We start from the raw sequence: 25,059 nt of genomic DNA, 5'->3' as shown, positions 1-25,059 counted from the left end.
ACTTCCCAAATTAACAATAAACAGAGTTATTAATAAATGTTATCTTTCTAGTATCATCGATAGATTAAAAAAATCCTGCCTCAAATGGCAAAGCAAAAAAAAATGGTCATCATCCCTCCTCCCTTGAGGCTTACAGAATCTGCAATTTCTTCAAGTTATCCTTAAATCATCCCTTTTACTGGGTCACTTTTCCCAATGATTTTATTTTTGAGAAACTGGTAATAGTTTGTGTGCTTGTTTTGACAAAAATTAATTAAAATACAGCACAAATTGACATACTTGTGAATTACCCTGGGCAGTTTTACTATGTTAAACATTTTACATTCAAATGCAAGCTTCAGTAGGGCTGCAAGCTAAAGAAACAATTAATTCTCCAGCAACCAATCAACATCCCAGCCTTGTGGAAACTGGCCTGAGAAGATTCCACAGAAGTTGATATTTCTAAGATGCAACTCTGCACATAGTGTTTTTCAAAACCTTTGGTCATGATCATCCTATCCTCAATGATTATGAAAGATTACATACGATATCTGGTGAAGGAACACAGGCCTGAAATGTTAACTCTTTCTCTTTCCACAGATGCTGCCCGACCTTGAGTGTTTCCGGCATTTTCTGGTTTTATTTCAGATTTCCAACAATTGCAGGTTTTTTGATTTTCTTTTACATACAACTTGTCTGACTGCTCACAGACTGTTCAGGAAACTCAACAAACTGCTCAAATACTCATTAGGTTTTTGACCTACTAGCAACAGAGCTTGGAAAAAGTGCTCCTTCAGAAATAAACCCAATTAGTCTTTCTGATGAAGGATCTCGACCCGAAACGTCGACTGTTCATTTCCCTCCATAGATGCTGCCCGACCCACTGAGTTCCTCCAGCGCTTTGTGTGTTGCTCATCTTTCAAAGGCAGCTTTTAATAAACACATTTTCGAAGTGCTACGCAATGATCCTTTGCAAGAAATGTGGGAAAGTTAATTCCTGTATCTTCGCCAATGTACATCCCTCAGTCAATAGTAATCAAATTATCTATTTTGGCATCATCATATTGCTGTTTATGGGAGTTTTCTGTGCACAAATTGGCTCCTGCATTTTCTATATTACAGCAGTCACTATACTTTAAAAGTATTTCATTGGTTTTAGGATATCCTGACTTTATTAAAGGGGTTACAAAGATGTAAGTCAGCCTTTCTTCTCATTTAAATTCTACCCAGATTTCCTATTCCCAGGCCTAACGCTACACAACTGGGTTGAATAAATCTTTTAGATAACTATGGTGACACTATTAAAATGCAAATAGCTTTTGCATTCCTTCCTTTCCTGTGAAAGTACTAATTAAAGCAAAGTACATGGGCCAAGAATGCAAAAAGAACAAGAGCTCACAAAGAGTAAAGAATAGTTAAGAAGTAGGTATGGATGCCAGTGGTGAGGGAGGCAAAGCAAGATGGGTTTAGTACACATCTAACTGCTCAAGCATGCTGCATAAATGGCCATAGAATCATAGAGATGTACAGCATAGAAACATGCCCTTTGGGATCCTATGCCGACCATCGTGCCCACTGATATAATCCCACTTGCCTGCATTAATTCCAAATCCTTCTATGCCCTGCTCATTCAAGTTCCTGTCCAGATACTTCTTAAATGTTGTTACTGTTCCTGCCTTCAACACTTCCTCTGGGAACTACTTCCAGATATCAGTGACTTCATGTGTGACAAACTTACCCCTCAGATCCCCTTTAAACCTCCTCCCTCTCACCTTAAACCTCTGCACTCTAGTTTTGGACACCCCTACCATGGGACACAGTCTCTGGCTATCTAACCTATCTATGCCTCTCATTATTTTATATACCTCTATCGTGTCACCTCTCAGCCTCCTTCATGCCAGGGAAAAAAACAGACCCAGCCTATCAAATCTCTCCTTATAACTCAAGCCCTCCAATTCAAGCAACATCCCTGTGAATCTTTTCTGCATCCTCTTGAGCTAAATCACATTTTTCTTGTATCGTGACAACCAGAACTGCACACAATACTCTAAGTGCAGCCTAACCAACATTTGGTACAACTGTAACATGACATCCCAAATCTTGCACTCAATAACCTGGCCGATGAAGGCAAGCATGCCAAGCACCTTCTTCATCAATCTGTCTACCTGTGTTGCCATAACCACATCAGATTATAATGCAGTGCAAAAAAATATGGAGAGCAGCACCAACCATCGAAGATTACCTTTTTCAACCTCACCAAAGCCATTGATTTTGTCAACCAGGAAGGATTGTGAAGAGTCCTTCTCAATTCTAGCTGTCATAGATCATGGAAACAGGCCCTATGGCCTAACTCGTCCTTGCTGACTGTGGTGCCCAATAAGCTAGCCCCATCTGCCCGCATTTGGCCCATAGCTGTCTAAACCTCTCCCATCTATGTCCATAGAGTCATACAGAACTGAAACAGGCCTTTAGAAATTTGTTACCATTCGGTACCTGCTCCCAATCACACGCAAACCAACTTCCTAACCAATGAATCCAGCTATTCCAGTACAGACTGACACTAAGCTTGAACCTGCTTCTCAAATCTTCCTCACTGCAATATTGCATCTTACCTCCAACAAGCTTCCTACTGGAGTGGGTTAATTTACTGAACAATTGGGAAATTGTTTAACCTTCATATTTCCATTCCAAGGCCAAGATCATCCAAACCTCAATCAATTTACAGCATGCATGTACTTCACATTCAGAAGCCAAGTTACAAGTCATATTTGACTCCTTTGAGACGATAAGCCTTAACCTAAATATCTGGAACAAACCCTGAAAAACTTGAATTACTTCTCTTGCCTCAGGAGCTACCTCTCAGCTTTGGGTCAGAGGCAGTTCCTAATGCTCCAGCACAGCCTTTGAACACTTTTTTCCTCAGTCAGCCAAAGACTAGAACCTCAAACCAAGCACCAAGGGCATGGTCTACTGATCAACAGTGATCTGCACCCTCCTGGACACTTTGGTTACATGGACAGTCTACAGGGCAGAAGTGCCATCAACGCTATCTCTGCAAAACCCTCCAAACCCACTGGTAGGATAGGCAAAGTAATAGCTGCTTCTTCTTGCAGGCCAACATACACAGCAGCGACATCATTCTCATGGCTGACACCAGCCTACTGAAACAACAGCTTCATCACTGCAGGCAATTTCCAGGAGGACAGAGAAAGTGATTCATGGACATTCTCGAAGTCTCCTCAGAAATGTGTGACATCCTCATAGGAATTCTTGGCTCTTACGCAGTGAAGAAGGAACATCTGGGAAGGCACTGAACACCTTGAGTCTCTGCAATGGGTGGCCATGGAGGTGGAGCACAAACAGCAGACACAGCACATCAAGCCCCAAGCCAAACAACCCACTTGGCCCCCTCATCAAGCGTCTCCTGCCCCGCTCATGGGAGTCTGCAAATCCCACATAACACTCTTTAGCCATCTCACAAGCCACAGAACTGAAGTGCACAAGTAAACCACTTTCAATTACGAAATAGTGGTAATGATGAGTCCTGGTTCAAACAGAGGAGGAATGGGCACTCAATATGCCTGCCAACTTGAGGAAAGATAGGGAAGAAAAGTTGGGGGTTGGCTTAATTGCTTATAGATACCTTCAGAACATTAAATGGACTAATGTGGTTGAGTGTTCGAAGAAACAATTAGAGGTATCATGGGATGCAGAATTGACCATAATGTAAGAGAGAAAGATATAGAAAAGCAATATTTGTATCTAAATTATATAAAGATGCAAGATATCAGAGCAGAGATAATGGCATACTTCAAATAGTCACACGTGAAAAATAGCATTGGTGGTCTCAAATAGCCTTTGATGGTGTCATTAAGGGATAACCCAAAACTCTTTTGTAAACATTAAAGAACGAAGAGAGTTGCTTCACTATAGAAAGGATGTGATTAAGCTGGAGAGGGTGCAGAAAAGATCCACAAGGATGTTGCTGGGACTGGAGGGCTTGAGTTATAAAGGAGAGAGATTGGATAGGCTGGGACTGTTTTCGCTGGAGCGAAGGAGGCTCAGGGGTGACCTTATGGAGGTTTATAAAATCCTGAGGGGCATAGATAAGGTGGATGGTCAGTCCTTTATTCCCACCCCCAGAGTAGGAGAGTCTAAAACTGGAGGGTATAGGTTTAAGGTGAGAGGGAAAAGATTTTAAAGGGATCTGAGGGGCATCTTCACACAGAGAGTGGTGGGTATATCTGCCAGAGGAAGTAGTAGAGGCAGGTACAATAACAACATTTAAAAGACATTTGTACAGATTCATGGATAGGAAAGGTTTATAGGGATTTGGTCGAAATCCCCTCAAATGGGATTAGTTTAGACAGGCACCTTGGTCATCATGGATCAGTGGGGCCAAAGGGCCTCTTTCCGAGCTGTATGGCTATGTCGCTAGGGTGGGAATAAAAAGATCTTGCTGAAACAGACAGTATTGCACGTCTTCAATAAAGAGCAAGATGCTACTAATATCAGAAGAGGGCAGCTAGAGAATTGGATTGGATAATACTACTTAAATGATTAACAGAACATTCAAAGTATAACAGCTGCCCAGTATAAAATGCTGCCAAGAGACTGAGGAGTGGAAATTCCAAAGGCCATATCCTTCCAATCCTCCTTGGACACAAGGGTATTGCCAAAGGATTGAAATGATTAAGTGCTTTCTGATGGAAACTAGATTTCAAAATATTAATGTTCATCCAGATCATTTTCTGTTTTCAAACTGAGTGAACTTTGTACTCTACTGGTGAGTGATCTTTATAAAGAACATTTTAAACTGAGCAATCTGATAGCAAGGGTAAAAAGACAGAAGTGTATATAGTCTGTGGAATTATTCCATCTGCACCTGGTGACTCATCCCTGACCGCCACCAACCTTTTGATAACTCTTTCATCTGTTTTTTTTTTAAATAAATTTCTTGACTTCCTATTCCTTTACACATTTGCACAAAACAAAGAGGAGAGGTTTAGATCCAGCAAATACAGTACAGTCAAGTTAATATCTGCCACTCGTGGAGAAACCTTTAAAGATAATAATGCAAGCAAAAATTAAATGGCATTTGTAAAACTGTGGATCAGTACATTAATGTCAACACTGATTTAAAGGAAATCAAGGTTTGACTAACGACAGTGTTTTAATACAATAACAGTGAAGGGGATACAGTTGATATCCTGTACATAGATGCAAAGGTGTTTGATAAAGGAACATCTAGTGAACATCAACAACATTGTAATTCACTAGATTATATGGGGTAGTAGCAGCATGGCTGCTAACAAAATGGAAAAGCTGAGAGGTTATTTTACTGACTGGAAGGAAATGTACAATAATATCCCCAAAGGTTAGTTTTGGGACTATTGCTCTTTGATACATATTAATAAACTAGACTAGGGTACCATAACAAAAGCTGCAAATGACAATGTTCAGAAATGCAGTCAACAGCAAGAGGAATATTCATAGACTTAACAGATCATCAGACGGAAAATGATTAGACACATGGGAGATGAACATAAATGTGTGAAGTAATTTGGTAGAAACACGTTAATATGAATTAAATGCCATCATTTTTTAAAATGCAGTGTAACATGGAATGTGCTGCCCGACCGTGCCATGGAAGCAGATTCACTAGTAACTTTCAAAAGGGAACATGGCCAAGGTCCAAGGGGAAAAATAACACAAGTGTGGAATACCTCAGCCCTATTCTCAGAGGATACAGAACTGGTTCAGGTCAATAATTATTTAAGAAAGCCATCGACATGGTTGCGGTTGCACAATTGTGGGTAAAATATAAAAATAGACCATATAATCCATCAACCTGACTCCTTCCACCGATCACGTACATTTCTTGTCTCTTTGCTCTCACTGAAAGATTACTCAATTTGAAACAGACACAGTTGCAATGGATTTTCATTCGGTAAGAGACAGAGAGAAGTGCTGGGTGTAGATGAGGTGGGGTGCATGGATAGATGGAGAAGGAAGAGGGAGAAAGTTAAGAATGCCAAAACACAGCTCTAAATCAAATTTTAAAATTGCAGCTATTTAAAACCCTTATATGCATTCTATTTTTTCCTTTCTTTGAATCCCTCCCACTCAGAGTATGGGTGTTTATCAACACCAAGACTGTGGGCAATCTTCTTCTACCATCCGTCAACTGTATTCACTAGAGGTGTGCAGCCTGTAATCCTAACCTAGGATGACTTTCTCCTCAGATTTGTGAAAAGGTAAAGTAACACCAGACATGCATTTACCTGACTTCAAATGCAACACCAGCCACACCACGACACAGCGTGGCTCAACACCAAAACCACATTTATATATCCATTTCATTACCCCCACCCCACTACTAATTTTCCCAAGATCTAAATGCATCATGGAAAAATGAACAATTAAATATTATAACATTCAACTATACCACATTTCTTCTTTAGTCATGACATAAAACAATTAAGAAATATTTTAATGAATTCTATTTAAAAAGATTTGAAAATTGATACAGCACTAAAAGCTGCATCTGCAGTCACATCACTATGCAATATTCAGTGCTGAAATCAGCGCCACACTATTGCAATCTGCTACATCTGCCCGAGACTGATTAGAACAATCTTGAAAAACCAAAAATCCATCAACTGCTAATCAGTTTTCCATTTACAGTATTTACAGATAGAAAATACTTTACCAAGGTGCACAGCTGAGATGCCACATCTCATTTGCAGGGTGGTGACTGCATGGAGCTCTTCCAGGCAGCAGGCACACACACTGCCCGCATTCACACAAAAGGTGGTTGGAACTGCAAAATCTGAGAACCTGTGTGCTTATCAAGTACCGTAAAATACAGCACATACATCGCATACATATCCTTTTGAAAAATTGATTTCGACAACCCAGGTCATGTGGAAACATGCAGTTATACACTGTGGATAATATCTGATCCAGTCAGAAAACCTGCAACAATTTAGACAATGTATCGTGTTGTCAAGGAAATGGTCACTCATGCGAATAGTCAAATAAAATTGTAATTTTTGCCACAAGTTTTAGTTAATATACCTTTAGCAAGCAAAGATCGAGGCAGAACGTATCAGTAGGCAGGCTATTTACAAAAATGCTTAGCAATCTCCAACATTTTGCATCTTCCTAGTCAGGACTATTATGAACTGACAAATGCAAGGGACTGAACTAATCTAAATCACAAACAAATACTGCAAATGTCTTCTCAGGTGGAGAACGCCATTAATTAACTTGCAAATTAAAAAAAAATCTTAAGCTTTTCCTGCAGTACAGCACCTCCCTTGGTACTGTACTGATGTTCACAAATCATGAAGCAAGGCTTGAATCAGTAACATGCTGAGTCAAGAGAGCTATGATACCAACTGAGCCAAAACACCTAAATTTAATTTCATGGAATGCCATGTGCAAATTGAAGACTCATTCCTTCATGTTTCTAGTTTAATAGTGATACAGCAGGCTGCCACACCCCAAATGGCTGCATAGCAAATGAACAATAAGCATTCCACACTGGGTGTACCGGATACATTTTAGGAGACTCCATGCTGCCACTGAGAAATTTTACATTACCTACTGGGCACTGATACACTAGCTAGCCTTTTGGTCTACAGAGGCAATGCTGATGACACAGAGAAGTCTGCTATAATCCCAACCTTATCAAACTCTCTCAAAATTCCTAGCATTTAATGCTTATGGCACACTTCAGTAATTCAAAAAGCAAATACAAAATAAAAGTAAGTCAGCCATTCCCACTGAACTTCACAAACTGGGCTCTTCCAAAGGTTGAGCCAACAAAGGATTTGCAATTGCAAAGTGAAGAAATCACCACAGTTAATCAGCTCCTGGATAAACCCAATCTCAGAGTGAACTTGACTAAAGTCATCATAAATAAAGGAAAAGCTTTATATTAATAGATAAATGTCAGAACTATCTTGCAGTCTTCCTACCAGAAAGCAACTGGTCCACTTTTAAAATGTCATTGACTGACCTGGTTTTAATAGACACTTACAATGATGTATTCTATCTGACTGACAGCAAGATTTGTTATTAAGAAGGACATACAATCTTTCTGCTTGAAAAAAAATGCTTTTGAACATTTTTATGCATCCAACACTGATTTTAGGCCCAATTTTTCCCCACAGACCCACATATTAAATCTAGATCCAGCTCTTCATATCCATTATTTGAACATAATGTTTAAACATTGAATACTCTGACTTGATTTCCTTAAGTAAACAAATCTCACATCACAACTATACACAGCATGGCTCAGTTCTGAGCACTCCGAGTTAGAGGGTTGTAGGTACAAACCTTACTGCAGTGATTCCAGCACTAAAATTTATCTGGCACACCCAGTGTGAAATGCTCATTGTTAAGTGGTGCTGTTTTTTCAGAGAGACATCGAGGCAAGTAACATGAATAGTTAAAATAAAACTCAGTGTGGTCTTAGATGAAGAAACAAAAAGATTTACTTCATGTTCAGGCTAACCCTAATCCTCAAGCAACAGGACTAAAATAAAATTATCTGGTCACTTATTTTGCTGATTATAAGAGACTGCTGTACAGTCCTTTCTTATAAGTGTCTACACTTGACTATAACAAAAGAAATAAAAAAAAAGTAGGGCATTCAGGTCCTCATTCAATAAGATCTTCTACCTCAGTGCCACTTCCCTACACCAACCCCACATCCCTCGATTCCCTGAACATCATTTTGATGTCAGTTTTGAATATATACATCAATTGGAACCTCCACAGCCTTCTCAAGTAAAGAATTCCAAAAATTCACTACCCTCTAGATGGAAGAAAATTCTTCTCATCTCAGTTCTGAATGACCAATTTGCTTACTTGGAGATTGCTGCCCCTGGTTCAAGATGTCCCAGCCAGCGGAAAACATCCTGCCTTTATTTATCCTTGTCAACCAGTGTAAGAATGTGGTACATTTCACTGACATCACCTCTCATCCATCTACTCTAGATTGTACAGTCTTAGACCATTGAATCCCTTTCTGTCATCAAAAACCCTCATCCCAAAAATCAATCTGGTGAACATTTATTGCATTCCCACTGTCTCATGTATATCCTTCCTTAGGTTGGGAAACCAGGCTCATATACACTATTTCAAGTGCAATCTCATCAGGACCACATGCAATTGCCTTCCTGATTATAGTATTTGCTCTTTAACTTTTAGTGATTCATGTACTAGGATACACAGATCTCTCTGAACACCAACACCTTTCAATCTCTTACCATTTTTAAAAAAACTTTTCTTTCACACCTTTCCACATTATATTCTATCTGCCAAGTCCTCACCCACTCATGCAACCTGTCTGTATCCCCTGTAGCCTCCCAACATCTTCCTCACAACTCGCACTGCTGCCCATCTCTGCATCATTAACAAACTTGGATATAATACACTCAGTACCCTCATCCAAAACACTGACAGTACCTCCCATAGTGTGCATTCTGATTTTGTTTATTAACAAAGGACTCCAAAGCCTTCTGAAGGCAAAAATATCCACGTCCACCAATTCTCCCTTAATTGTTCAGCTGATTAAGACTTCAAAAAACTCATTAATAAGCAGACACAAAAGTTAATTAGAAAGGCAAACAATATATTGGTCTGGAGAAACGAGAATGCTGGAATCTGGAGCAACACCAAAAAACTGGAGGAATTCAGCGGGTGAAGCAGTATCTACGGAGGGAAATGGATAGTCGACATTTCAGGTCAAGACCCTTCATCTGGACTGAAAGAGAGGGCAGACAGCCAGGTGATAGGCAGATAGGGGAGGGGAGGGTGGGAATAGCATCAGAAGCTGGGAGGTGATGTGGAAGTGACAAAGGGCTGAAGATGATGGAATCTGACAGGAGAGGAAGGTGAAGTGTGCAATAAAGGGAGGATGGTGGGGAGGGTAGAGGGGAACCAGTGGGAGGAGAGAGAGAGTGATGAGCACATGGAGAGGGTGGGGGAGGGGAAAGGTGGATCAGGAGGAGAGAGAAAAGGGACGGGGGGAGCAGTTACCGGAAGTTGAAGAATTCAATGTTCATGCCGTCAGGTTGTAGGCTACCCAGGCAGAATATGAGGTGCTGTTCCTCTGCTTTGCACTTAACCTCAACTTGGCAGTGGAGGAGGTCGAAGACATGTCAGTGTGGGAATGGGGAGGAGAATTAAAATGGCTGGCAACCGAAGAAACAGAAAGCCACGGCAGATGGAGTGGAAGTGCTCAGCAGAGTCGTGTTCGAATATATTGGCCTTTATTGCAAGAGGGTTTGAGTGCAAGGACAAAGTTATTTTACTATAATTATAAAGGGCCCTAGTGAGACACACCTTAAATATTGTATACAGATCTGTTTCATATTCTCTTAGGAAGGATATGCTGAAAATTGTTCCTCGCATCAGTGGATGGTAGATGAGTAAGGGTGGAATTGATGGGCATGTGATAGAGAATGCAGTAGAGGGAAATAAGTGGGGGATGGGACTGTTCTGAGAGTCACCATAGACTTGATGGGTTGAATGGCCCCCTTCTATATTGTAAGGAAATACAACATATGAGAATACATGAAAATATCAAGAATATTAAAAAGAATTGTAAGGCAACTGACAGACTGAGAAATGCTACAAGGATGGCCCTGGTAGAATGTGCAATGAGGAAAGATTCAATGAAATGGGTGATATACAAAATTAATTTTATAAACATTCTGCAAATGTTATATGTATATTGGATTCCAGACTTTTATCGTCATATACTAGTAGATTTATGAAAAAGGAAACCAGAGTCAGAAAACACATCATTACAATAAGGGATGCAGAGCAATGTTGATGCCAAGAAATACACAGAAGTACTGTTAAAATATCTGGTTGTTTGGTTTAACTAAGAAATTTAGATGTGCAGGGCAAGTTTTTTTTCTTTACACAGAGTGGTGGGTGCCTGGAATGTGCTGCCAGGGGTGCTAGTGAAGGCAAATACAATAGTGTTTAACAGGTTCTTAAGATAGGCACGTGAATATGCAGAGATGGAAGGATATGGACATTTGTGTAGGCAGAAGGGATTAGTTTAGTTAGGCATTTAATCACTGGTTTAATTTGTTCAGCACAACATCGTGGGCCAAAGGGCCCGTTCCTGTGCTGTATTGTCCTATGTTCTATGTTATAAATTGTACATTCAGAACCTTTATTCAGAATTTTTCTTCAGATGTGAATAAAATTGCACTCTTTATATAAGCTTACATCTTTGTTAACATGGAATTTCTTTTCATAAAAACAAGCTTAAAATATGTACTGGCACCTGTGAAAATTTCGAACACACAACCAATAACAATGTTTACAAGATGAAATTATTACATTTCAAAAGTGCTAACTTTCAGCTCTAAAATATTCAACACTGCAACTGTTCAAATAAACAACCCTGTGAATTTAGTGGAAACACAAGAGACTGCAGATACTGGAAATACGGAGCAACAGACAAAAAGCTGGAGGAACTCAGCAGGTCAGGCAGCATCCATGGAGGTAAATGGACAGTCGACGTTTTGGGTCGAGACCTTTCAACATACAATTGATTGCTAGTTCATTCTTTAGTTATCTGTGAAGGTGCATTTGTGAAAGGAAGTAAAAGAAATGGACAAAGGCCAATATGTAGCTCACCAGTAATTCGATGGATTCAGTTAGTTAGTCTGCACATGCATTCATGCTGACAAACAGACATAGACATGCCTTAATTCATAAACAAAAAGAAGCACCTAAAAACTGTTAGCAATCAATTAGGTATCTGAGGGAGTGTTGACAGCAATAAGGATTTTCAGAGAAAAACAAAAACATCCAAGACAGTTTGCATGGTCCACTGCTATACACGGTCTGTTTCTTCTGGTTTCTCTTGCACTTATGGACAGGACAGTTATAAAAGACAGTTGGACAGGTACATGGATTAGGAAGGTTAGAAGGTTATGGGCCAAACACTGGCAAATAACATGCATGGACATCTTGGATGGCACGGACCAGTTAGGCTGAAGAGCCTGTTTCCATGCTGTATAACTCTATGACAAGAAAGAAAATAATTTGTTATCTTAACACAATCACTAGAATCGGCCTCTCTCCATTTTAACCTTCCTTGACACTGCTTTATTGCCAAAAGGTGCTTCTCTGAACTTCCCCGCTCCCCCCCCCCCTCCACAATCCACCATTCAATATTTCTTTCTTCCTCCTCCATAAATGTGCTACAATCAAGACTTTGCAGTCTGGCTTCTTCAGAGCTTTAAAAGTATAGGGCCCACTTACCTGCCCTTCCTCCTACAAGCTACAATTCTAGTACTACCTTCACCATTTTCATCTCATCTCCTATTTTTTCCAATCTTAGTAGCATCTTGCACCTGACCGTTCAGTAAGGTTTTCAAGAAATAAATACCGACAGGGATAAGAATAGTTCAGTGGGAATATGGAAAGGATTTTCATGGTAAGATTAAGGATTTGTTTTGATACTTTTGTATAAATCAAGAAAAATAAGATGAAGCCATCAAAGTTTTCAAATCAATATTTCTTGTCAGAGGGACTGGAGCTGCCTACATATATCAGCATCACTTTCAGCTCAACACACACAAAAATCCATCACATATGTGATGTCATCATCAGATTCATGTAAACGCACTCACCCCATCAAGTCTTCCTGCAAAAATATACAAGGAATAAATACATCCTTCAATTCTCTAAGCTTCAAACATGCACTCAAAAGCTAACCGATGACCATGCTGATAAAAAATTAAACTTGTATGTTCAGTTCCATTTGGCACGTAAGCAACAATGATTTTGGATAGGGTAGGAAAAAATGCCTTCTTGAAAAGAAAGGAGCTTTCCATTTCCCCAATCCACCACACCAATTTTCTCCATTTGTTGCTGAATCCTGGGCATTGATCCCTATCACATCTCCCACAGTGGGATGTGTGAAGTGCACACAACTGGCTAACTAAAACATCAACATTTGAAATCCCAAAAATTTAATAGAAAAGTACGTATACATTACATACCCTGCTACAACATCAGACTCCATTTAAAGGATAAATGTACATTTCACTCAGACAGACAGCACAGTAGTGCAACCAGTAAAGCCGCCATTTCGCAGCACCAGAGACCTGGGTTCAACCCTAACCTCTAGTGCCGTCTCTGTGGAGTTTGCACATTCCCCCTGTGACCACATGGACTTTGTCTGTGTGCTCCAGTTTCCTCCCACATCACAGGTTGATAGGTTAATTGGCCACTGTAAATTGCTTCAGCTGGGTAGGTGAGTGGTAGATATTGAGAGTTGAAGAGTATAAAACATGGAATTAATGTAGAATTAGTGTAACTGGTTGGTTGATGGTCAGCATGGACTCAGTGGGCTGAAGGGCCTGCTTCTACACTGTGTGATTCTGTGACTACAAAAAAAAATTGCAAAGAATATGCAGGAGCAATACATGATGTAAACTTGATAAAATTAAAGAAACAAGCAAGAATTTAGGACAAAAGCAGGACAGAACATACTCCTTCCTGTTTCAATTTAGCCCTTGAAATTTGCAGACTGCATCATTCCGCTACCCATGACACACACATGCACAGTTCCACTCACTCATCTCTGAGTGCCACTGTTACGGACTCAGTGAAAGTCCCTTTAAGATAGAGTGTGTGTGTGTATGTGTGTGTGGGGCGTGCTTACGTCAATAGAAGATAAAGGACATAATGACGTTGTTGAAGAAGTCAGAAGAAGAAGGAGAGAGAGAGAGAGAGAGAAAATGGAGAGAGACACCAGCCTGCTAGTTTTCTCTATCGATGGATGAGAAACAATAACTGTGTCTGCCACTGAAATCCATGTATGGAAGTTGGAAGTAATCCGGTGGAGTTCACTTTGTTGCTGACCTGTAGAAGGAAACAGGTACTTGTGTGTGGACGACCACGATTCGGATGCTTTTCGGGGTGAGGAAGTCACTACCGAGTAAACCCTGAAGTGTCGTTTGGGTTCCATCGTGGAACATTTGGATTTCGTATTTACTCTCTCTCTGTTTCTCTACGTCTACGTCTTAAGACAACGGTGGTTGTTGAAGAAGCCCTTGCTCATGTTTCACCTTATGGCTTGCGGAACTGAACTTTAAGAACCATTCCTGAACTGGGAGTTTTGGACTTTGCCACACACACACACGAAGAGTTTAGTTTTGGGGTTAACGTTCAAGGTTTAACATTTTTGAATTCTAACATACTAACATTTTTACTTTTATTTTACTTATTATCATAAATAGTAATTAATAAAATAGTTTTTAACACTGAATCATGCTCAGTGTGGTTCTTTTGTTGCTGGTTCGTGACACCACCTACATTGTTTTCTGGTGAAGCACAAGAACAGAAGAAACAGAGCAGGAGTAGATCATTTGGCCCCTTGGCCTGCTGTACCAGTCAACAAGATATTAGCTGTCCTTTCACCCCAGCCACATTTACATTCCCCAACCCCACCCACATTTACGTGCCCCATCCCCATATCCCTCATTTTCTTTAATATGCAAAAATCCATCAACATGTTTTGAATGCAGTCTGTGACAAGCTTGCACAACCTGATTCAGCATAGAATTCCAACAATTCACCACCCTTTGAGGAAGACATTTCTCCTCATTTCAATCCTAATGCTTCAGTTTTAAATTATATCATTTTCAAGTCCCTCCACGGCCTTGCCTTCTCCCCATCTCCAGATTTTCTTCTGCCCTCCACCCAACCCGCACCCCCGTAGTCTTCTGCACCATGGTGATAGATAGAACATGGAACAGTACAGCACAGTACAGGCCCTTCGGCCCACGATGTTGTGCCAAACAATATGTACACCTCCTCCATGATCAATCTAACCTGTCCCTCCTGCACAGCCCATAATCCTCCATTTTTCTTACTTTCATGTGCCTATCTAAGAGCCTTTTGTTGCTATTGTATCAGCCTCTACCACCACCCCTGGCAGTGCGTTCCAGGCACCCACCACTCTCCATGTATAGAACCTACCTCTGACATCCCACCTGAACATTCCTCCTCTGAGTTTAAACTGATGTCCTCTAGTATTGGCTATAACTGCCCTGGGGAAAAAGATGCTGGCTATCCACTCTATGCCTCTCATAATCTTACACAACTATCAAGTCGCCTCTCATCCTGAATCACTCCAAAGAGAAAAGCCCTAGCTCACTCAACCTATTCTCATAAGACATGTTCTCTAATCCAGCCAGCATCCTGGTAAATCTCCTCTGCACCCTCTCTAAAGCCTCCATATTCTTCCTACAATGAGGCGACCAGAACTGAATGCAATACTCCAAGTGTGGTCTAACCAGAGCTGTATAGAGCTGCAACACTACCTGGCAGCTCTTGAACTCAATCCCCCGACTAATGAAGGCCAGCACACCATACACCTTCTTAACCACTCTATCAACTTGCGTGGCAACTTTGAAGAATCTATGGACTTGGACCCCAAGATCCCTCTGTTCCTGCACACTGTTCAGAATCCTGCCATTAACCTTGTACTCCACCTTCATGTTCGTTCTTCCAAAGTGTATCACTTCACACTTTTCCGGATTGAACTCCATCTGCCACTTCTCCACCCAACTCTGCATCCTGTCTATATCCTGTTGTAACCTACAACAACCTTTTACATTATCCACAACACCTTGAACCTTCGTGTCATCTGCAAACTTACTAACCCATCCCTCCACTTCCTCATCCAAGTCATTCATAAAAATGAAAGAGCAGGGGTCTCAGAACCGATCCCTGCGGAACACCACTCGTCACCGTCCTCCAGGCAGAATATTCTCCCCATCTACTAACACCCTCTATCTTCTGTGGGCAAGCAAATTTTGAACCCACGCAGCCAAGTCTCCATGGATCCCATGCCTCATGACTTTCTGGATGAACCTACCACGGGGAACCCTGTCAAATGCTTTACTAAAGTCCAGAAGCACCACATTCACCGCTCTACCTTCAATTTGTTTTGTCACCTCCTTGAAAAACTCAATTAGGCTTTTGTGAGGCACAACCTGCCCCTCACAAAGCCATGCTGACTATTCCTAATAAGACTATGCTTCTCCAAATGCTTGTAAATCCTGTCCCTAAGAATCCTCTCCAATAGCTTGCCCACCACTGACACAAGACTCACTAGTCTATAATTCCCAGAATTAACCCAATTACCTTTCTTGAACATTTACCACCGTCCAATCCTCTGGTACCACTCCTGTGGCTAAGGAGCATGCAAATATCATAGTCAACACCCCAGCAATCTCTTCCCTCACCTCCCTTAGTAACCTGGAGCATATCCCATCTGGTCCCGGGGACTTATCTATCCTAATATTTTTCAGAAGCTCCAACACTGCCTCTTTCTTAACCTCCACGTGCTCCAGCATTTTATTAGCCTGTTCTACGCTGACCTCACACTCGTCAAAGTCCCTCTCCCTCATGAACACTGAAGCAAAGTATTCATTAAGGACCTCCCCTACCTCCTCCACCTCTGGGCACGTCTCCCCCTTTATCCCTAAGAGGTCCTACCTTCACTCTAGTCATCCTCCTGTTCCGCGCTTGTGTGTAGAATGCCTTGGGGTTTTCCTTTATTCTACTCGCCAAGGTCTTCTCATGTCCCCCAAGTCCCTTCTTAAGCTCCTTCCTGGCTACCTTATAATTCTCAAGAGCCCTGCCTGATATTTGCTTCCTAAAACTTAAGTATGTTTCCTTCTTCCGACGACTAAATGTTTCGCCTCTCTTGTCAACCGTGGTTCCTTTACCCTACGATCTTTTCCCTGTCTCAGTGGGACAAACCTATACAAGTGCTCATCTGGATACTTAAATGTTATTAGTACTTACTTCATCACACACTCAGGCAGTATATTCCAGATTCTACCCACCCTCTGGGTGAAAAGGTTTTTCCCTCAGATGCCCTCTCAGCCTCTTATCCTTTATTGTAAACCTAGGTGCTCTATTTTTAGACATAGATTTAGAGTAAATGTTATGATGGACATGATTTCCCTTGAAAGGGTGCAGAGGAGATTCATCAGGATGTTGTCTGGGGAGAGAGACTGGACAGGCTAAGCTTGTTTTCCTTGGAATGGAGGCATTCAAAATTATGAAGAACATCAATAGAGTTGATAGTAGAAAATTCTTCCCCATAGCAGATGTATCTAAAACTAGAGGACACAGATTTAGGGATTAACTGCTTGATTAATCCTTACCCTTCCAAGTGTTCATTAATTCTGTTGCTCAGAATTTCTTCCAACAACTTCTTTACCAGAGACATTAGACTCATGGACCTGTAATTGCCTGGCTTATCCCTGCTGCCATTCTTGAATGAAAGGTACCACATTTGCAATCCTCCAGTCATCTGGCACCTCAGCTGTAGCCAGCAAAGATTTAAAAATGTCTATCAGGGCCCCAGTAATTTCCTCCTTGCCTCACATTGGAGCCTGGATACATCTTATCAGGCCCTGCAGATTTATTCAACTTTAAGCCCACTATAACATATGATACTTCCTCCTTTTTAATGATCACTTGTTCCCTTTCCCTGACTTCTCCAACTACAATGACCCTCTAATTAATGAATACTGGTGACAAGTATTCATTTAAGATTTCACCCACATCCTCTGGCACCACGCACAGATTATTATCTTGGTCCCAAATGCGCCCTACTCTTTCCCTGGTTACCCTCTTGCTCTTAATATACTTATAAAATGTTTTGGTGTTTTCCTTAATTTTGTCTGCCGGTGATATTTCATGCCTCCTCTTTTCCCTCCTAAATTAAGTACACCCCCTACACTTCCTACATTCCTGAAAGGATTTCCCCATTTTCAGTTTCCAATACCCGTCTTTCTGGGAACTGAAAATGGGGGAATCCCTTCAGGAATGTGGAAGCCAACAGTTAATAATCCACTGACATCCATGGTTCCTTGGTCTTGCTGACCTGCCTTTCAGCCCTGAACTCTCATCATTTCACTTTTGAACATTCTCAAAGTATCACCGGTCCTCCAATTCTGCCCTCTTGATCATTCTAGAATTCAACTGCTCAACATTGCTAGCCAAGCTTTAGCTCCAAAGCACTGGAATTCTCTTCCTAAACCTGTAATTTTCCTTAAATTCAACTTTCTGATTGCCTTTGGTAGTCTTCTAACCTCTCCAGATATAGCTGGCTCAAATTCTATTTTATAGTCCAGAGACATTTTAAAAATGCCACATAATGCATATATTACATACTATGCAAGTTGTTGTTATGAAATAGTAAAACAGAAGCAAATGAAAAATAATGGGAAATTAATAGCAGACTGCAGTCAAAGCACAAAACGGTTTTGTTGAAAATTTTTTTCTAAAAAAAAGAGAACAAACTTTTAATTAGCAATTTAATCTCACAGTCTAATTAGTGGACTTACTGTTACACAAATTACAAAGCCAACTGGGAAAACAGAAAGTAGCACCTCATGGGATGTTCTAAAAGTAATATCGCAAAGACATTAAAGTAATGACATAAGTTCAGGCATGTATTACCTTAATCTAGAGAGTGGGACACTTAATTAGATACCAAGTTTCCAGTACCAGCCCAGCACTAGACTCCAAGGGTTTTTAAGTAAAGAGTGATCTTTCTAGTGCCATGTTCAATTAAAATGATACAACATAATTAAAAGAAACTCCAGCAATTTAAAGTCCACTTTTTGCCTCAATAAACTATTGAAAAAAGTATTTTGAGTAAAGGTTTCAAAACTGAAAACTTCACTGACCTGATGTCTCCTCATATAAGAAAGCTGACCACGTGGTAATCCCAAAAACTAGATGCACCCATTACACAATTCCTATTTCAGGAAGTTAAAGTACTACACACATGAAACAGTACAAAGAGTCTTCAGTGAGAAATGAGAAGCACAGTAAATTTACTGAAAAACATGTATTTATCATGGGTCCTAAAGCATTTGCATAAAGTTAACATAATGTCTTTCACAACCTTCACAGGAGTGTCAACTCAAGACTATATGCACACCTCTGGAGTTGAACCTGAATTTACGAGTGCTACTTTTATCCTACCCAGTTAACATTTCTCAATCTGCAGCACAAAAACATCCCAGAAAAGAGTTAGTTCAATGAATGTCAAATATTAAATTTGAGATAAAAACAGGAAATGTTCAATACACCCAGCAAGTCAGGAAGCACCTATGGAGAAAGAAAGAAATTCAGATCAATGACCTTTCAAGGAATACTGACACCATTTTCTCTCCACAGATGCCACCCGACCTGAGAAGGTCCAGCATTCTGCTTTATTTCAGATTTACAGCATCTGCAGTATTTTACTTTTGTATTCTTGAATCAGAAACATCAGCAAGAATTGTGAACGAGACTGCCAAAGTATATTTAGCAATGGGGTACAATTCCGGGCATAGAGATGCCTGTAGGGGGAATAGTGGTGCTACAGGTAATGCAAATACCTCACAGCTCTAGTGGCCAGAGTTCAATTCTGATCTCCAGTGCTCTCCGTCTGGAGTTTGCACATTCTTCCTGTAACCACATGGGTTCCACGACCACCACCCAACCAAAGTTTGCTGATCAGTAGGTTAACTGCCTTCTGTAAAATTAGCCCTAGTATATGTGGGTGGTAGTAGAATGAAGGGGTGTTAATGGGCATGTGAGATATTACAGGGATAATTGGTTGCCAGATGGCTCCAAGAGCTGGCATAGACTCAAAAGGCCAAATGGACTCTTCACAAGTCGAAAGGAAATGAGAAATAAGAAGGATGCAACTAACACTGTCCACCAAAACCAGTATTATTTATTGCAGACTTCATTTCATATTTTCAAGCAATTTTTATCATAAAATTTTCAGCAGCATTCTATCATAACAACGTTTCCCTGTCCATCGTGCACACTCCCCAAATGTTTCTCGTTGTTAAGTACTTAACCAATTCCTTTTTGAAAGAGGTTATAACCTCAAATTCAAGAGGTACTTGAAAAGAATTCTAATAACCCATGAGAAGATCATCTTCAGTCACCTGGAGATAATACTCGTTTGATGCTCCCTTGTTACCAATTCAGACAATCCTGCTTTTATTCTTTCTAATCTCAAAACCCTAAATTATACTTGACTGTACATTCCAGCAAAACAAAAATGACCAATTTTGTCAGCAAAACCATGTGCAGTCAATCCAGATTCTCCTAAACCCTTGCAGTATTCTTTTCCTGGCTCTAACATCCTTCCTGTTCTGATTCATGCAGTGTGCTCGAACTGAGAACATTAGTCTTGGCTCAGCAGTTGTCCTTTTGAATCAGAATCCAAGATGTTAAATCAAGAACCCAGCTCTGTCACAAGTGCATGTAAAAGTTGCTGTGACACCATTCAAAATGTAGGAAGTTCTCCCTGGTTTCAATACTCAAACCAACATGACAGGATCTGGCTCTTGTTACGTGAATTTGCTGTAAAGTCGTTCATACATTTCTACATATGCACAATCATTTCAAAAGTACAAAGAAAACTGCAGCATCCAGAATCTTCAGGTTATTTCTTTTTTTCTGGACATCTTTTACTAGTTCTACATAGTAAGTTTTCTATTTTTACAGAAAGCAAAAATATAATCCCTTTAATGGATGGCCAATCTGCTCCCAAGAATCAGGTTGACAATTTAAATATTTTATTGAGACTAGCAGCCTCTGATTTAACCTGGTTTGTTGGTTTTACAACTGGTGGGCAGGTCTCCCATCCCTTGGGATAGCAGACAGAGAAGTGGGGAAGCTTCAAGGTAAAGTTGGTGCCTCGATATCACTGCTTATGGGCCAGTTGAAGCAGGAGTCTTTCCCCCAATTCCAACCCCTGCCTTCACCACACCCAGTAAGATACCAAGCTTTTCAATTAGTTTCACGTCTGGGCAGGAAATTCATCAATGATCAAAACTGAGGGAAGAATTAAAAGTGCACATTCTCAGGGCCATGTTTCCAGTCTGAAATTCTGCCTACACAACCCATTCACACCTTGCTCCTTCTGTCCTTAATCATCCCTGTTCAAAGTCAAACCATAGTTTCTACTGGAAACAACTTCAGTGCAAAATAATTTAAAAGATACATTTTCCTGCTCTGTAGCTTTTTTAATCATTTATCAAATGGAGGGAATGCCAGGAAAGGAAGTAATTGGCTTATCAATAAACATTGATAAAAATTTCCAGACTATCAAACAAAGGACATTCACACAGAATGCCAACTATTTGGTTCTCAAAAGACTGTAACCTTGCATTACATTAATTTCAAAAAGGTTAGTAGCATGAAGAATCATTCACTACAGCTGTTAAGCATTGTACATTAGGCACAGTATCCACAAAAGTCTCCTAAATAATCCACTGTAAATTAATTGTTCAATCACTTGCTGAAATGAGGTCAGAATCTTCCAACAAAATACATTAAATATGAAAGAATAAGGGAGAAGAACTGCAAAAGATCAACAGGACAGAGGTTAAGGTATCGGCAATAAACCCATCCATAAATTACAATGAATGATGAATAAATTAACAATACAAATGACTTCAAATATAGCATACTGGTATATTATGATAACTATTTTATCACTCTTCCACCAAGGACAAGAGTCCTGAGCAAATTTTAATGCAGGTCTCAATACAAGACTGCTCAGAAGACAATCATGCTGTAATTGTTCACAAAATTAAATTAATTCAGAGAGATTACTGCTGTAGGAAGTGGAATTGTTTACTCTGGAACAGAAAGAAGTAGATCGGATGTTAAGGTATACTAGTTGGACTACTACATAATGGAATCAGGTAACTAAATTGAAGTTCTCAACAAGCATTGAACCAGAAACAATTTTGTACCAAAGGCATCCAGTGAGTGTTCAAAGAAATACTATCACCACAGGTTATATCATTTGATCCCAGCCACAGTTGCAAGACAACAAGCACTTCTTTTCTCGGAAATACAAAGCCTTTTTTTTGATCTGACAGCTTTAAAAGCAAGTTAACTTTAAATAAATTATAGAGTTGGTGGGTGAGGGAGAGCAGGTCAGCCATCTTGTCACCAATGCTACACAACAGGCTAAGACTGGGAAAGGATAGGGAGAAAAGTACTGAATGAGAGAGCCTTAGAAACAAGGTATGGGATCAAAATATTTTCTATATTTCTGTATATCCAAATATTCTGTTCAATGGATCTTTCCTCTGATTACCATTATGAACAGTGTTTTCCATGTCTGCCAAAGACAACAACAGTCATTGTGCTGCACTGCTTGTAAAGCACTTTGGGATATCAGAGCGACACCGTCAGGCAGAATATAAATGCTATTTCCTCAGGGTAATATTTCTCTACCTTTTGACATTAGACAGATTACAAAACGAGTATACATGATATGTTACAATTTGTGATTACAATTGTAACACGTGCTTAAAATTCACAAAAAATGGCATCATTCACACGAACCTTTGGTTTTGTGTCTCAAGACCCAGAATACAAAGGCAAGAGGTTATATTCAATAGGTTGCAGTCCCAGTGTATTCTATTTTAGATAACATTACAGTAGGGAAAGACAAGCTGCAGGGTAGATAGACTAGCATCATACTGGAGATAAGAAGGTACAATAGCAAAGGCTCAAGGAATTAGGACTTACTCTTCCCCACTGAACAGAAAAGATTAAAGCAGAACTCCACGGAGGGATTTATGCTTCTGAAGGATTATAATCAACTAAATTGTGATATATTATTCACATTGATCAGTGCCAATAGTAACCAAATTGAAGACAGATTAGAAACAAAACTTGGATTTTTTTTATATATACTTTTGAACAGACTGAGTACTGACAGTGTGATGGGGTCTCTCCTGAAAGGCTGTGGTACTTATGCAGGAGTGATTATGTAAACCAAAGATGTTCTCATTGGCAGAGAGATTACAATGGGATATGATTGCTGTTTTAGATTCTTAAGAGGATCAGGCAGTAGAATCAGAGGATGATAGTTTGGAGGGGGCATAGTTCATATTTCAAAACTAATCTTTAGAAGCATTATTTCATGAAGTACGAGGTCAAAAAACAAAATCTGCTTCTTCAGAAGACAGTGGCAATTAGGGCCATGTCATTCAAATGCAAATTAGACATACTTATGTTTTTCTTACACAAATAATTTGACACATGACGTGGAAAATGAGCTTTGCTTGGGAGGAATAAAGCACCTTGGACAATCTCCATCCCCTCATGTCTGGGTCTATTGCAAACTAATGGATGGAGGGATTGGTTAGGTTATCAAAAGCCCTGTCATTGATGCACCATGCTGCAACCGGCATGGTCCTTCCAATTCCAACATCACAAATCACCGCTGAAGCCACAGCTATTCGTTCTAAAATGGAACTGAGTAAATTATTCAAATTGATATGCAGATTGGTATCAGACGCTCTAGCTCCCGTGGAGGTGGTTCACAGACACGGGCTTTAATGAGTGAAAACGGGCTACTTCTGCGCTGCAACCTCCCCACACAACCCATCAGCAGCAGTGCCGGGGCAGCATCCCCGGCGCATGCGCACACCGCTGCACCTGTCCGGGAGCTGCGCAGGCCCAGTAGGGGGGGGGGAAAGCTGGAGCCCGCGCCTGCGCGGTAGCTCCCGCCAGGGGATGCGGAGCCGAAGCCCCGGTGTCGGGGCGCGCTCGGCATCACCGGAGCGGCGACCGAGCCCCGGCGCCGCCCGCTGCCTTCCGAACCCCCCCCCCCCGTCCCCCCTCACCACCTGCCAACGTTGCCAGTCACATAAACATCGCATCCGAGGAGTTAACGGGAAACGTCACAGAAAAAAACACGGGACAAAAAAAATTAAATCACCTCAGTGAAATAAAAGTCTGATTTATTTGTATTTAAATTCAACCGACCTCTCTGCCATCTTCACCTCAGCGCATGTAAGGTTCAGCGACAGCGAGGAAGGGACCCATCCGAGGCGCCGCTCTCCTCAGCCACCGGCTCCAGCATGATTAATATTGGAGCCGCGTTTACAACCGTCCCTACAACAACCTGACGTCAGCGCGCCGCTCCAGGCCCCGCCCGACGTCCAGCGCGCAGCCCTGAGCCCGGACGTCAACACACGTGACACCAAACCGGCCCGTAGGCGCGCAAAGTATTCTGGGAATCGTAGTCCCCCCCCCCCCTCCCCCTCCCCCTCCCCCCCTCCCCCCTCCCCCCCAAGCCGGGATGTCGAAGCAGCGGCGCCCCGGAGCGGAGCGGCGGCTTGAGGGGCGGAGGTAACTGGGTCGGCGGCAGATGGATCAGCGGTACAGGAGTGGGCTGGAGGAGCCGATCGCCCTTCAACTTCTTTTATTTAGCTCATGTCATGGGACGACCAGGGAAGAATTAACGTTGCGGAGGGACCGCCCCGCCCCAGGGACCGTCCCACCCCACCCCACCCCACCCCAGGGACCGTCCCACCCCACCCCACCCCACCCCAGGGACCGTCCCATCCCACCCCACCCCACCCCACCCCAGGGACCGTCCCGTCCCGCCCCGCCCCACCTCACCCCAGGGGCCATCACACCCACCGTCCCATCCCATCCCACCCCACCCCAGGGACCGTCCCATCCCACCCCACCCCACCCCAGGGACCGTCCCATCCCATCCCACCCCACCCCACCCCAGGGACCGTCCCATCCCACCCCACCCCACCCCAGGGACCGTCCCGTCCCGCCCCGCCCCACCTCACCCCAGGGGCCATCACACCCACCGTCCCATCCCATCCCACCCCACCCCAGGGACCGTCCCATCCCACCCCACCCCACCCCAGGGACCGTCCCATCCCATCCCACCCCACCCCACCCCAGGGACCGTCCCATCCCACCCACCCCACCCCAGGGCCCGTCCCGCCCCGCCCCACCTCACCCCAGGGGCCATCACACCCACCGTCCCAGCCCCTCCCACCCCACCCCAGGGACCGTCCCATCCCACCCCACCCCACCCCAGGGACCGTCCCATCCCATCCCACCCCACCCCACCCCAGGGACCGTCCCATCCCACCCCACCCCACCCCAGGGACCGTCCCGTCCCGCCCCGCCCCACCTCACCCCAGGGGCCATCACACCCAC

At 42.0% G+C, this 25,059-nt stretch overlaps 1 protein-coding gene across 3 annotated transcripts in view; it reads right to left on the bottom strand.

Annotated features, from left to right (window-relative positions):
* The window catches only part of arhgap39 (Rho GTPase activating protein 39), a 445,463-nt gene extending 421,489 nt beyond the window's left edge, over positions 1 to 23,974 (bottom strand). For all 3 annotated transcript variants that reach the window (XM_052016995.1, XM_052016998.1, XM_052016996.1), the window contains exon 1: positions 23,860 to 23,974. The gene's annotated coding sequence lies outside the window, so the exon portion shown is untranslated. The remainder of the gene's footprint in view (positions 1 to 23,859) is intronic.
* Positions 23,975 to 25,059: the final 1,085 nt, after the last annotated feature.

The sequence above is a fragment of the Pristis pectinata genome, chromosome 5 (genome assembly GCF_009764475.1).
Source record: "Pristis pectinata isolate sPriPec2 chromosome 5, sPriPec2.1.pri, whole genome shotgun sequence".
In the NCBI taxonomy this organism is placed as follows: Eukaryota; Metazoa; Chordata; class Chondrichthyes; order Rhinopristiformes; family Pristidae; genus Pristis; species Pristis pectinata.
The sequence above is the reverse complement of the archived record's forward strand: the minus strand, read 5'-3'. Positions and strand labels throughout refer to the sequence as shown.